The 15,047-nt window shown below is 48.6% G+C and overlaps 1 long non-coding RNA gene across 1 annotated transcript in view; it reads left to right on the top strand.

The window, feature by feature from the left end:
• The window catches only part of LOC132342640 (uncharacterized), a 28,318-nt gene continuing 13,271 nt past the window's right edge, over positions 1-15,047 (top strand). The window contains exon 1 of the long non-coding RNA XR_009491106.1: positions 1-1,053. This is a non-coding gene — a long non-coding RNA (uncharacterized lncRNA). The remainder of the gene's footprint in view (positions 1,054-15,047) is intronic.

Here is a 15,047-nt window from a genome sequence, read left to right as displayed (position 1 = left end):
GAGAAGAGCGCCGCCATGTTGTGCTCACCGCCCTCTGTGCAAAGTGCGGCTGTCACCTCAGGACCCTTTCCTTCTGACGTCAGTGTCTCCAGATTCAAGGCTGGGCAACTACAAGGCTCACAGTCCAATAGGTGCAGCCGAAAACTGGCCACAGAAGGCTGAGGAAATTCCCCTCAGCGGGAAGAAGTTGGGAAGTGAGGACGAGGACGAAAAGTTGTGGGGGATGACCTGAGGTGTCGTCCGCTAGCACGAGGGGCACTGGGCAGCTGACCACCACGAGAGGCGTCTTTCTCTTCCATGACACTAAGGATGTCCTACTCAATTCTGAGTCTCTTTCCAGTTTAAAAGTGGCGTTTCTGTGCTCTGGGTTCCTCTTAACTGCTCGGGGTTGACTGGTGAATACAGACGAAAGACGAGGATCTGGATTATTTGTCCGATACTTGGGGGTTACCTGTTTGGGTAAGACCAGCCCACTCCCTAAACCAACCCCCCACCTCGGTCCCGGCTACAGGAGGGGGCAGAGCAACGAAACTGGGGGACGGGATGACGGCTACACACCGGCTACGATGCGTTACCACAGGTGGGAGACATTACAGAACGCTGACAAAGTCTTCCAGAATCGCAACCACTGTTCAGGATCTAGAACAGCTGTGCGTGACCTATGGGACCCCTTTTGGACATGGATAGGGAATAATGCCTGTGAAGTCCAGGAACAGGGCAATAAAAATGCCATACACTCACTTTTCCACCTGCTCTACAACCCCACTGCTGACGGGCTATGAAAGGACCACTTAAACATTGAGAGGGGAACTCGTTCTCAACACGTGGTTGTCTCGAGCCCTGCGAACTGTCCCCGAGCAGTCCAGGAGCATCTTCCCAGTGCCCACGCTGTGTTGATCCAGAAGAGACTGATCAACACCGTGCCCCTCAACTGTTGACAACCAGGAACCGAAGGACCGTTGCCAAACATGGGTCAGGACAACCACTCGCTTTTTCCCTTGACATGGGATCCACTTCCATGGAACACGTGGTAAAATGGCCTGGGACTGGCAGGTAAGTCCTGGTGGTTTGTGTTTGCCAAATAGGATTAGAAAGGGGCTTAAACGGACTTCTCTGGTGGTCCAGTGATTAAGACTCTGCACTGCCGATGCAGGAGGCACCGGTTCGATCCCTGGTTGGGGAACGAAGATCCCACATGCCACTCAGTGTGGCCAAAAGATAAATGAATCAAAGTTCCTGCTCAGGTCACTTCTTCAGGTCTTCATTATCTTGTGAAGAATTAAATTTTAAAGGTTACATTTTAAAAAGGCCGGGGCGGGGGTGGGGCGGGGGGGATGGCTTACAGGATGGCATAAATACATCACCCTTAAGTTCCCTGGTGGCTCAGACGGTAAAGCGTCTGTCTACAATGTGAGAGACCTGGGTTCGATCCCTGGGTGGGGAAGATTCCCTGGAGAAGGAAATGGCAACCCACTCCAGTACTCTTGCCCTGAAAATCCCATGGACAGAGGAGCTTGGTGCAGGCTACTATCCATGGGGTCACAAAGAGTTGGGCAGGACTGAGTGACTTTACTTTCACTTTCAGCTCAGTTCAGTCACTCAGTCATGTCCGACTCTTTTCTACCCCATGGACCACAGCACGCCAGGCTTCCCTGTTCATCACCAGCTGCTGGAGCTTACTCAAACTCCTGTCCATCAAGTCGGTGATGCCATCCAACCATCTCATCCTCTGTCATCCCCCTCTCCTCCCTCCTTCAGTCTTTCCCAGCATCAGGGTCTTTTCCAGTGAGTCAGTTCTTCACATTAGGTGGCCAAAGTATTGGAGTTTCAGCTTCAGCATCAGTCCTTCCAATGAATAATCAGGACTGATTTCATTTAGGATGGACTGGTTGGATCTTCTTGCTGTCCAAGGGACTCTCAAGAGTCTTCTCCAACACCACAGTTCAAAACCATCAATTCTTCAGCGCTCAGCTTTCTTTAGAGTCCAACTCTCACATCCATACATGACTACTGGAAAAACCATAGCCTTGACTAGATGGACTTTTGTTGGCAAAGTAATGTCTCTGCTTTTTAATATCCTGTCTAGGTTGGTCATAGCTTTTCTTCCAAGGAGCAAGCATCTTTTAATTACATGGCTGCAGTCACCATCCACTCCAGTATTCCTGCCTGGAAAATCCCATGGATGGAGGAGCCTGGAAGGCTTCATGGGGTCGCTGAGGGTCAGACATGACTGAGCGACTTCACTTTCACTTTTCACTTTCATGCATTGGAGAAGGAAATGGCAACCCACTCCAGTGTTCTTGCCTGGAGAATCCCAGGGACAGGGGAGCCTGGTGGGCTGCCGTCTGTGGGGTCACACAGAGTCAGACATGACTGAAGTGACTTAGCAGCAGCAGCAGTCACCATCTGCAGTGATTTTGAAGCCCAGAAAAATAAAGTCTGACACTGTTTCCCCATCTATTTGCCATGAAGTAATGGGACCGGATGCCATGATCTTAGTTTTCTGAATGTTGAGCTTTAAGCCAACTTTTTCACTCTCCTCTTTCACTTTCATCAAGAAGCTCTTTATTTCCTCTTCACTTTCAGCCATAAGGGTGGTGTCATCTGCATATCTGAGGTTATTGATACTTCTCCCAGCAATCTTGATTCCAGCTTGTGCTTCTTCCAGCCCAGCATTTCACATGATGTACTCTGCATATAAGTTAAATAAGCAGGGTGACAATGTACAGCCTTGACGTACGTATTTCTTCCCCGATTTGGATTCTTTACCAGCTGAGCCACAAGGGAAGCCCTTCTTTCCCAGCTTGGAACCATTCTGTTGTTCCATGTCCAGTTCTAACTGTTGCTTCTTGACCTGCGTAAACATTTCTATTTTGATTATTAGTGGGATCTTGGTCCTCCTGGGGTGCAAGGAGCCACTGTGAATGGTTTATGCATGCTGAATTTAACGCGATTTCCAACACCAGTGCTCCCTCCACAGAGAAACCCATTTCAGTAGCCTCAGCACTTCTCTCTTCAGTCCCCCGGTGGCTTGAAGGCAGAGGAAACTGAGCAATGGGAAATGGCTTGCCTTAACCAGTTGTTTCAGGAGGGCTCATACCTGGGAACCAGTTTGTTAAGAGGGAAAGACACAGCAGTGGGGGAAGAGCTTGGAGAAGGAGGTGGGCGGCCAGCACCCAGCACCCAACACCCACACCCACAACTGCCCACCAAAAGCAGTTCTATAGGCTTCCTGGTTGTGACCACCTGTGGGGTGGAAATCAGATTTGGATCCTAGAAGACAGAGAGGAAATCACCATCTCTTAAGTTTTATAGTTTTAAAACTATCTTCCCAAAATCAGTGTTGCCATTGGTGGGATGGTGGGGAGGGGTCATGTCTCCTGTTCAGACATGATTTCAAGAGACATTCATTTACTCAGGCTCTAGGGGGGAACATTGTTGTTACCCGCCAGAACTGGAACCGAACTCGAGTTCAGCTGCTTGTTACTGAAAAGTCAAATGTTCGAGAGACAAAGATTGGTGGGGAAAGATGCTTCATTCAAGAAGCCTGTGACCTGGGGAGATGGTGAACTAGCAACCGCCCAAAAAACAGTCTCCCCATTGCCAGAGGGCAAGAATTTTTAAAGGAAAGCTTCACGGGTGCACAGGCGGGGGTTCCATGCAGAACAGCCAGTCAGCTGACTCCATCGATCATATTGAAACTGGTCACATGGTGGTCTGGTCAGCACCATCTTGACTGTCTCAAGCACAGTTCATCTTCAGCTCCAGGGTTAGTCGGTTCCCGTTTCCTAGAGGCCAGTTCTTAAAATTGTGCGAGATGGAGCAGCTTGTGTCACGGCTACTGTCTGCTGATCATGCAATTAGCTTTTTCCCTCTGGTGGTAGCTCTAGTATCTGCAAAACAACTCAGGAGTGGTCATCAGACACTTAACCTGTGTCCTTCAGGGAGGAACTAAAGATGATGTGACTCGCCCTAATTATTAACTGCTGGAGCCTGCTCTTTTGTGACTCAGAGGAGGTCTGGCAGACTACAGCTTTTCAACAAATAAAAGATGGAGGACTCTGAAGGCCTTTTGTACCTGGGAGGGCCCTGAAGGGTCCTTCTTGGTTTTATTATAAGGCAGATACTATCCTTGCCCTTAGGGAGAAAACAGCCCAGTGAATTCGGTGAAAAGGGTGGCAGAGGCATGAAAGAATCACTGGAGTTATGATATGCATGTGAAATTATTAAGGAAACATGTTGGTAGACGCTCCAAGCAGTGGACCTTGTACAAATAGGTGTTATGCAATAAATAAAGTATATGAAGGGATACATGTTAAGTAACCTTGGTAAACTGGGTTCAGTGAAACTAATAGGTGTTCTCAGTGCCTTTAATGTAAGGATGTGCCCTGAGCTGCTCTGAATCTGATTGATTGTCACAGTCCTCAGGGAGGCATCTCAAAAGGACAAATGTAGCACAGACCTATGAAATCAGAATCCCCCAGAAGTGAGGCTAAGGAAACTGCAGTGTTACAAGGTCTCCAGGTTGATTTTTTTTAAATAATCAGTCAAAATAATTTGGAGATTAGAACTTGGGGCTGTTAGGGGGGACTTCCCTGGTGGTCCAGTGGCTGAGGCTCCAAGTTCCTAATGCAGGGGGCCTGGGTTTGGTCCTTGGTCAAGAAACCAGATCTTGCATACCGAAACGAAGATCCCTTGTGTAGAAATTAAGCCTGGAACTGCCAAATAAATTTAAAAAAAGAATTTGGGGCCATTAGGGACTGGAATGTCTGTGGTCCTTTCACCCCACCACCCTCCACTGCCAATTCACCTGTTGAAATCTAATCCCCAGTGGGATGATATTTGGACATAGAGCTTTGGAAGATGATTAAGTGATGAGGGTGGGGCCCTCATGAATGGAATTAATACCTCTAGAGGAAAAAAAAAGAATACTAGCTCACCTTCCTCATGTGAAGATATGAGAAGGGGACTTTCCACCACCCCGAACTCACCAAGACCCCACTATGCTAGCACCCTGATCACAGACTTCCAGCCTCCAGAATTATGAGAAATTTCCATTTATACACCATCTAGTCTATGGCACTTTGTTTACAACAGCCCAAGCTAAGACAGGGACTACAGGAATTTCCCAGTCTTCTTAGTCTCCTAGATATATCTGCTGAAACATTCTTCAGTATGTGCTAGTCTGGATACCTGGTCCTAGCTGTGTTGATTTCTCTATTGCCATCCATTCACTAGGAAATGTGCGGGCATCCCAGTGGAATCCAGGTGTGCATATTAAAAGGAGCCAGGTACACAACCCTAGCCAAGTGTCTAGAGACAAAAATCAGAGGAGCTCATGGTCCTCTGGGATTTCCCCTTGGCAGAGCCTCTTAGGGAAGATCTGGTTTTGCTCTTTTCCTAACACACAGGAGGTGCAGATGCTGGAATGATCTCAGTGGCCACAAATGAGCCATCCAGAGACTGGAGGTGGGGTGGTCTCAATGGTTCCTGAGGGGGTCCTGAAGCACTCACAGCAATGACTGGGTTCTAGGAGTTGGTCTTTAAAGGTAGAAGTCTTCTAGAGGGATGGGATGGGGGGATAAAAGGGAGGGAACATATATATATATATATTTATTATTGCTGATTCACATTGTCTACAGCAGAAACCAATACAACATTATAAAGCAGTTATTCTCCACTTAAAAATAAATAAAAATGAATAAGTTTTTTTAACAGGTAAGGGGCCTAGCCCATGTCTGGACCTGTGACCCTGTCTCTCCTCTGCAGGATTTCAAGAGGCTGACCGTGACTCTTTTGGCTGATTTACTCCTGATGTTCCCATTGGCTATCTCCCAACAGCCTCATGGTCATATTTATAACAAAGCAGCACACCTCTTTTAAACAAGCAGCTTAGGGTGCTGAACAGTCACAAAATTAGTGAAAGTAATTAAATCCTCAGTTCTTCATGGACAAGTTGTTCACTTCCACGCCTCAGTTTCCTCATCTGCAAACAGAGAAAATAGAATATAATCTCCCTCCCAGGATGGAAGAGATTAAATAGATGCCATTACAAAGCATCTGGCACAGAGTAGATCTTCAACAAATGCAAGTTATTCCTTCCTTCCTTATTTCCTTCTTCCTCGAAAGGGCTTTTCATTAAGAGTCAGGAGAAAGAGGATGGTTCTGCCACCAGCTTGTGTATGACATTGGTTCTCTCTTGGGCTCTGAATTTGGGGGAGAGTTTAGTTGGAAAGGAGCTAACATTCTAATTAATTCAAGCAGGGGAAGTAGGAAGAAGGAATACATATTGTTAAGATGCAGGGGCAACTCATAGAGCCTGAGCTGGAGTGAAGGCAGGTCTCAGGGAAATAGGGACCCGGGTGTGCTAGGAAACCTGAGATGCTCCTCCTTTCTGCCTTTGTCCTTTCTCCTCTCTTGACGTGGCTTTCATTTGTTGCTACTTCCCAACCCACAGCACAGATCACGCCAGTCAACACTCCCCGGAATGCACACACTGAGCCAAGGGCCCGCTTCCCTTAAAAAATGAAAGTGTTAGTCAGCCAATCCTGTCCGACTCTTTGTGACCCCATGTAGCCCTCCAGACTCCTCCATCCATGGGATTCTCTAGGTAAGAATACTGGAATGGGTTGCCTTTCCCTTCTCCAGGGGATCTTCCCCACCCAGGGATCGAACCCAGTATCCCACATTGCAGGAGGATTCTTTACCATTTGAGTCACCAGGGAAGCCCTTAAACTACTTCCAGATCTCCAGAGGCTTTCATTGGCCCAGCTTGAGTTGGGCCCTACCCCTGATCCAATCCACGGTGTCCATAGCTGGGGCCAGAGAAGGAGAACTGGGATTGCCAAAGGGTAAGAGTCTCTGAGATGAATGAAACACGCTAGCTGGCCTCACGGAGCTCAGTGTGAAGAGGGAGACAGACCCAGGGACAAACTCCATTCCTACTTAGGAGAGGTCATCAAACGATGGGATTGAAAGGACCACACAACCAGCTTGCGGTGTGAAAAGTTCCCAGAAGCTGCACCAACCACTGCCCCAAAGCCGCTCTAGGACGTGATGAGCCAATTAATCACAATTATTATTTATGGCAGTGCCAATCCACCTGCTTGTGTCACAAGACATTAGTTATTGCCAGGAATGATGAATCCCAGGATGTAGAACATGCTAAAAATATTAATCTACAAGTGAAAATGATTTTAATTGGATTTCGCCCTTGGGGTCGTGTCAGGGTCCCGCTTTCAATCAGACTTGTCCAGTCAGCAAAGCGGACCCCAGCCTTTCAAATTGAAACTGTGATTGGCTGGCAGAGGTTAATAGAAATGTTGGGAAATAAATAGGTTATTGATTGATCATAACAATCAGCTGGCTCCTGGCTTACCTTGCTGACCTCGCCCACCCAATTTTACGGCCAAACTCAGTTAGCATCTAATTATAGATCACTTTTACAATACTGTGTATTAATGAGTAGATTAAAGGGGGTGGTGGGTAGGGGAATTCTTACTGGAGAAGTTTCCCCCTGGCAGAAAAATGTGATGAGACCTCCCGTCTTACTTGGGGACTGTGGCTGAGAGAAGGGAGGATCCTAAGAGGAATATTACTCTCCCCACTTTCCTGACAAAACCTCATTCTTTCACTCAACACACGTTTGGAGGCTTTGTGCAGGGAGCCTGGGGACCATATTTGATACAACCCCTCTGCTCAGGCCCTCATTCCGGCTTCTAAAACATCTGTGAGCATAAGAATTACTTGGCAGGAGGCTTCCCTGCTGGCTCAAGTGGTAAGGAATCTGTCTGCCAGTGCAGGAGACATGAGTTCAATCCCTGACCCAGGAAGATCCCCCGTGCCTCGGGGCAACTAAACCCACGTGCCATAACTACTGAGCCCACATGCCCTGGAACCCGGGCTCTGCAACCAGAGAAGCCACCACAGTCAGAAACTCGTGCAGCACAACCCGAGAACAGCCCCCACTCTCCACACCTGCAGAAAGCTCACACAGCCATGAAGACCCAGCACAGCCAAAAAGAAATAGTAAATTTTTTTAAAGGAATTATTTGTCAGGCAGCTTGTTAGAAAGGCAGATTCTTGAACCCACCCCTGAGGTGCTGATTCAGAGGAGTCTGCATTTTTAGCAAGCCCACCCAGCCTCAGAAGTCCAGAGGCAGTGGGGGAACCTCGTTTTGAGACAGAATGGCCTGATTGGAAATAAGGTTCACACAAGGAAACAGAAGTCAGAGCTCTGGGTGCCCGGCTGGAAACTGGTCCAGGGTCCCATGGGACACGTGGGAAGCCAGGGTCAGCTGAACCTGGGAGTCTTCAGAGAGCAGATGATGCTGGCGTTGAGCAGGAATTCCCCAGGTGAGCCTGAAGAGCAGTTTGTCCCCATAAAGGGTCATTTTTAACAGGCACCAGTGGTGCGGCTGGCAGTCCCCACCAGGGAGATAATCAGCGTCTGCTTTTTGGCTGGGAAGACAAGCGTATAAATAACTTTGAATTGCCTCCTCTATTCCAAGTGACTCTCCGCTTGCTGACCCCCAGCCTCTTGCGCCCTGGTCTTTTCCCCCCAGCCTCATAGCCCGACCCCCAAGCCTCTTGAACCCCAGTCTTTCCCCCCCAGCACGCCAACTCACTCCCACCTCAGGGCCTTTGCCCTCTCTGTCGCCCGTGCCGGACATGCCCTTCCTCCTGACGTCACATGCTCAGCTCCTTCACAGCAGCTCAAAGTGCCACCTCCTCCCACAACCAGCCTCAGCCATCCCCAGGCCACGCTGCCCAGTTGCTCTCCTCAACTTCTTCCGTAGCAGTGAATGGCAGGAGGTACCTCACATGAAATTAAAAGATGCTCACTCCTTGGAAGGAAAGTTATGACCAACCTAGACAGCATATTAAAAAGCAGAGACATTACTTTGCCAACCAACGTCCATCTAGTCAAGGCTATGGTTTTTCCAGTAGTCATGTATGGATGTGAGAGTTGGACTCTAAAGAAAGCTGAGCGCCGAAGAATTGATGCTTTTGAACTGTGGTGTTGGAGAAGATTTTTGAGAGTCCCTTGGACTGCAAGGAGATCCAGCAGTCAATCCTAAAGGAGATCAGTCCTGAGTGTTCATTGGAAGGACTGATGTTGAAGCTGAAACTCCAATACTTTGGCCACCTGACCATTGGAAAAGACCCTGATGCTGGGAAAGATTGAAGGCGGGAGGAGAAGGGGAACACGGAGGATGAGATGGTTGGATGGCATCACTGACTCGATGGACATGAGTTTGGGTAAACTCCGGGAGTCGGTGATGGACAGGGAGGCCTGGCATGCTGCAATCCATGGGGTCGCAAAGAGTCGGACACAACTGAGCGACTGAACTGAACTGACCTGACCTCACATGTTAGGTTCCATGTCTGTGACCCCTACTGGCCTCAGAGGACGCTGTGCACAGGCAGGACATGGTTGCCAGATGGGCCTCATCCTGAACTCTGAGGAACAAAGAGGACAGGCCAGGAAAAGACAGACGAAGTTCCTAAGCTGAGACCCAGCACTCCAGGCAGGTGAAGTTGTGAGCCCATGACTTACCCGCTCTGTACATCATTTATGTATCAAGATTCCTGTTCTGCGGGAGAGGAGGGTGGGCAGGAGAGGGAGGGAGCTGGCACGGCCACCCCGGACGCAAACAAAGCGCTGGAGGCTTAGACGAGAGGAATGGCAGAGAGTCAGAGGAAAATGGATAGAATCAAGAGACACCTGGGATTTCTCCCCGATTTTGCTTTTGAGCAACCAGAGACGAGATGTGGGGCTCTTCACTGAGATGGGAGACGCTGGCGGAGGACCGGGATGGAGCTGGGTGGAAACATCTTGAGTTCAGGAAAGAGAGAAACAAAGACGTTTTTTTAAAGGAATTATATCTGTTGTCTGTTTCTGCACAAGGATCCACTCCAAGACCTACTGACTTAGAACTAGAATCATTTCTCCTGAACCTGCAGTTTGGGAAGGGTTATCTGCGCTCCATGCAGCATTGGCTAGGCAGCCCAACTAGCGCTGAAGGATCAGCCCTTTGAGATGGCACAGTTGCTGCAGCCTGGAGGCTGAGCCAGGGCTCGGGGTGGGGAAGGGGTTGGGGCTTAGGTCCTCCACATGTCTCTTCACAGCTGCTTTGGCTTCCTCGCAGCATCGTGGCTGGGCTCCAGGTGAACCGCACTTGGCCTTGGAAGTCACGTACCGTCACGTCTGCCATAGTCACAAACCTGCCGGGCTTTTGAGGGGATGGGAGAGGCTGCTGCTGCCGTTTCTGGAAAATACAGCCAGCCACGGCGACAATAATGACAAACGCTTGCGGCACAATTACTCTACACCAGGACTTCCCCGCGCGTGGGGTCCTTTCACAACAGCCCCAAGGAGGAGGCTCTGTTATTAACCCCATCTCACATGTGGGGACATGAAGGCCCAGACAGGTGAAGTGACTTGCCCCACGTGACACACTGTCTGAGTCCTGGTGGCTCCGAGCAGAGCTCAGCCTGACTTTTCTGTACGCCTCAGTGCCCAGTGCAGGGCCCGGCCCCAGACCCCGGGGCACTGGCTGGGTGAGGCTGAAGGCACGGACGGCGTGAGTCCCGCAGGAGCCCCCTCACTGCCACACTGATAACCTGGGAACGCTTAGAGGCGGCTCAGGCCTGACCCCAGTGCCAAAAGGTGTTGTCTGGTATGAGCTCCCCAGTGGCCCAGCGGCCCTGAGATCCTCCCTGGGAAAGAGCCCCCACGGTCCTGAGCTTTCAAGGCGCTCCTGTGGCAGGAGGCTCCAGAACATTCCTTACATTCCAGGGCTTTTCTCTGGGAGGAGGCCTCCTTCCCACAGGACAGGACTCTCTTCGAGGACTGGGAAGCTCATTGTGTTTCAGGCACAACAGTACCAGCTCTCCATGGGGCCCCTGTACCTCCAGCTGTGTGGCTTTGACCCTAGAGTGGCCACTTAGGGTAAAAGAATCTGTTTATCTGCCATGGGGCCTGGTGAGAAATGCCCATGATGAGTTGGCCACCAGGACCACGGCTCCTGGGGCGCCTGCGTTCAGGTGGGCTCAGGTGCTGTGGGGACAGGGCGGCCTGAGCGACAGCTGGGCTGCCCATCTGTCCGCTCAGTGATATGGTCCGGTTGCTCCCCTGTCCAGTCCTCAGGCTGCTCCACCTTCCACCTGGATTCCCTGCCCAGCGGCAAGAGAAACCACAGGTCTGGGAAAGGGGATTGGAGACCCGTCGAGTACTGATGATATTCTGCATCTCCTCTTTTCAAGTCCTCACAATCTCTTAGACGGAAACGGTATTATCTCCATTTTGCAGATGAAACTGAGGCTTTGAAAGGGGAGATCACTAACTCGAGGTCACATAGCCAGCAAGGGGTGGATCTGGTTGCTCCTGAGTCAGCTTGGGTACTGCCCACTCACAGATTCCACTGGCTCCCCTTTTAATTCAGCAATATCTTCTGGATCCCTGGCTCTGTGCCCGGCATGAGGCTGGGTGCAGCACAGGGCACAGACCCGATGCAGCAGGCAGGCATCATCTCCCCGCTGTGGAATCACAGACCCGAGGGGGCAGCACGTGAGCAAAACAGGTGTGAAGCACAAACTCAGTTCATTCTCCAAGGACATGGAGCGCCTCACAGGGAGGAGCAGAAACAGAAGAGAACCCGGTGTAGAGACAGCGACTGGGCTGTCTCACTGGGAAGACAAACCTGGAGTCTGGGAATGGTGCATCCCCCCATTGCCATGGTAACCACCTGGGACCCAGCATTCCCAATCCACCAACTGTGCATCCCTGGGCAAGTGTCTTCACCTCCCTGAGGCTCAGTGTCCCCCTCCTGTAAAAATGGGGAAAAGGAAACTCACCTCTCAGATATTGTGAGCACTCCAGGAACCAACATGTAGGAACAATTTAGCACAGAGCCTGGCATGTAGCTAGCACATGGAAAATGGCAACAGCCGTTTTATATTTGAAAGTGGGATGGGAAGAAATGGTCTTGCCTGCAGGCGGAGCCCACAACATAGGCTTGGTTCTCAGAATTCTTTAGGGGGAGTAAATTAGAGGACCCTGAATTGCCAGAAACACCAGTGGCATCAAAATAAAGTGACCCTTGCCAAGAGAACCGTGGTGAAATGGAAGCCAAAGTCATAGTCTGCCCATTTTGCAGAGAAGAAAAACGGGCTTCAAGAGGAGAAGCCATTTGGCTTGATGTCTGTTAAGAACAGAAGCCCTCAGTAGACATGAACAGAACTTTCCCAAAGCTTCTATTCAAAACCGCATTCTCTCTAGCGTGTTCCTTTCCCCCATCTACCCAGGCCCACCCAATTCCGTGAAACTGGAATCCAAAGAGGATCCCCACAGAGCCTCCTCTCCAAACCCCAGAGAGTAACCAAAGTTTCCAACAGAGAATGCGGGGGTCTTGGTGCGACACCGCCATCTGCTGGCTATGCCCGAGAACTGCAGCTCTGGCTTGACCACTTTAAAGTGCCTGCAGTGGGCTCTGGGACCCTGCCTCCTGCGAATGTACAATAAATAAGACCAGAGACAGACAGTAAATAAGGAATCAGACGAGTAAGCAAGGTAATTTCAGATGGGTGCAAGTTTTAAGCAGGAAATAAATAGGTTTATGTGATAGAGCAGCAGGTCTCAGGTGTGGTTCTGAGATCTGGGGACCCGAAGAGAAATTAATCCTTCCGTTTCATCTTCCCTCACAAGTGCATGGTGGGGTTTTGCAGGGGCTACCTGGACATGTGATGTACCACGGACTGAATGCAGAAGCAGACAGCAGAATCCAAGGCTCGCTCTTCTATTAAGTTCAGTTCAGTTCAGTGGCTCTGTCGTGTCCAACTCTTTTTGACTCCATGGACTGCAGCACGCAAGGCCTCCCTGTCCATCACCAACTCCCGGAGTTTACCCAAACTCATGTCCATTGAGTCGGTGATGCCATCTAACCATCTCACCCTCTGTCGGCCCCTTCTTCTCCCGCCTTCAATCTTTCCCAGCATCAGGGTCTTTTCAAAAGAGTCAACTTTTCGCATCAGGTGGTCAAAGTATTGGAGTTTCAGCTTCAACATCAGTCCTTCCAATGAACACTCAGGACTGATCTCCTTTAGGATGGACTGGTTGGATCTTCTTGCAGTCCAAGGGACTCTCAAGAGTCTTCTCCAACACCATAGTTCAAAAGCATCAATTCTTCAGCGCTCAGCTTTCTTTATAGTCCAACTCTCACATCCATACATGACCACTGGAAAAACCATAGCTTTGACTAGACGGACCTTGGTTGGCAAAGTAATGTCTCTGCTTTTTAATATGCTGTCTAGGTTGGTCATAGCTTTTCTTCCAAGGAGCGTCTTTTAATTTCATGGCTGCATTCACCATCTGCAGTGATTTTGAGCCCAAAAAATAAAGTCTGCCTCTGTTTGCACTGTTTCCCCATCTATTTGCCATGAAGTGATGGGACCAGATGCCATGATCTTCGTTTTCTGAATGTTAAGCTTTAAGCCAACTTTTTAACTTTCCTCTTTCACTTTCATTAAGAGGCTCTTTAGTTCTTCTTTGCTTTCTGCTATAAGGATGGTGTCATCTGCATATCTGAGGTTATTGCTATTTTTCCCAGCAATCTTGATTCCAGCTTGTGCTTCATCCAGCCTGGCATTTCACATGATGTACTCTGCATATAAGTTAAACAAGCAGGGTGACAATATACAGCCTTGACATACTTCTTTCCCAATTTGGAACCAGTCTGCTGTTCCATGTTCAGTTCTAACTGTTGCTCCTGACCTGCATACAGATTTCTCAAGAGGCAGGTCAGGTGGTCTGGTATTCCCATCTCTTTCAGAATTTTCCACAGTTTGTTGTGATCCACACAGTCTTCTATTAAGCCAGACTTTAAAGAGATTTACCAAGAAAATAATAATGCTGTCTCCTTTTTTTTGGAAAGTTACTTTTCATGAAGAATGTGTTATTTACATAAGCATGCAATGTTTATTTTTATTGTCTTTTTTTCCCAATGAATTAATAAGTCCTTGTAAAGTCTCAGTTTTCATTTCTGTTGTAATGAATTGGATAAACAAGACTCTAAAACATCTCAGTTGCAACTTCTAATATGGTAGACTCCATGCCAATTTCCATCTGCTATTTTTCTCCTTGTGAGGTAGTCCCTGTCCTTGGAGTGCTGCGCACAGCTGCCTCCCCAGGACTGGAAGCTCCACAAAGGCAGGCCAGTGCCTGTCTGCCCTGGGCACTCCGTGTGGCACTTCACACAGAGTAGGGTAAGAAGTTTGTTTTGTTTTTTTTAATTGGGGTATAATTGATTTACAACGTTGTATCAGTTTCTGTTATACAACAAAGTGAATCTGTTATACCTATATCCACTCTTTTAGATTATTTTCCTATATAGGTCCTTACAGAGTGTTGAGTAGAGCTCCCCTTACTATACAGTATGCCCTTACTAGTTATCTTTCTGCATATAGTAGTGTGTATATTTCAGTCTCAAGCTCCCAATTTATTCCTCCTCCCCTACCCCCTTGATAGTCATAAGTTTTTTCCTATATCTATGGCAGTGTATTTCTGCTTTGTAAAGTTCATTGGTACCATTTTTTAATATTCTACATATAAGTGATAACAGTCTCTAGGCCCATCCATGTTGCTGCAGATGGCATTATTTCGTTCTTTTCATGGCTGAGTAATATTCCATTTTACATAAGTGCCTCATCTTCCTTATTCTTCCATCTATGGACATTTAAGTTGCTTCCATGCCCTAGCTATTGTAAATAGTGCCGCTGTGAACATTGGGGTGCATGTATCTTTTCCAGTTATGGTTTTCTCCAGATATACACCCAGGAGCGGGATTGCTGGACCATAGAGTCATTCTGTTTTTAGTTTTGAAGGAATCTCTATACTGTTCTCCATAGTGGTTGCATCAGTTTGCAGTTTCCCGCCAACAGTGAAAGATTTTTCTTTTCTCCACGTTCTCTCCAGCATTTATTGTTTGTAGATTTTTTGACGGTGGCCATTATGACCTGTCCCTGGAGAAGGAAATGGCAGTCCACTC

The sequence above is a fragment of the Bos taurus genome, chromosome 17, assembly GCF_002263795.3.
Source record: "Bos taurus isolate L1 Dominette 01449 registration number 42190680 breed Hereford chromosome 17, ARS-UCD2.0, whole genome shotgun sequence".
Classification (NCBI taxonomy): domain Eukaryota; kingdom Metazoa; phylum Chordata; class Mammalia; order Artiodactyla; family Bovidae; genus Bos; species Bos taurus.
The sequence above is the reverse complement of the archived record's forward strand: the minus strand, read 5'-3'. Positions and strand labels throughout refer to the sequence as shown.